We start from the raw sequence: 558 nt of genomic DNA, 5'->3' as shown, positions 1-558 counted from the left end.
AATATTAAAGAGGACCTGTCACATCAATATTATAGAGGTCCTGTCACAAAAATATTAAAGAGCACCTGTCTAATGAATAATAAAGAGCACCTGTCACAAGAATATTAACCCCCCTAGCGGTAATCCTGAGTGTGACTCGGGGTGGATTCCACTTGCAAAAAGCGGTAATCCCGAGTCACACTCGGGGTGACTTTAGAAGCCCCCATTACCTTTGCCTCTGATCTGATGGTCCCGCTGTGATGCCGGGGCGCCGGTCCGTCGGGGGGGGCCTGGCCAGGCGGGAAATTTAAAAGCAGATTACCGAGTAACCTGCTTTTAAATACCACCTGGGTCCCGGCCACGCCACTGCTCGCATAAGCAGTGAGATGCGAAGCACAATGCAGAAGGTCTGCATTGTGCTTTGCATCTCCCTGGATATGCGAGCAGCAGCATGGGGGTGAGGCGGGGCGGGACATCCCCACTTGCATCACCCGGGAGGATGTGACATCTTCCGGGTGATGCAAGTGGTGATTTATTCGGGGGGTGTGGCTGGGCGGGAAATTTAAAAGCAGATTACAA

The sequence above is a fragment of the Pyxicephalus adspersus genome, chromosome 10 (assembly GCF_032062135.1).
Source record: "Pyxicephalus adspersus chromosome 10, UCB_Pads_2.0, whole genome shotgun sequence".
Taxonomy (NCBI): Eukaryota; Metazoa; Chordata; class Amphibia; order Anura; family Pyxicephalidae; genus Pyxicephalus; species Pyxicephalus adspersus.
Note: the sequence above shows the minus strand (reverse complement) of the source record.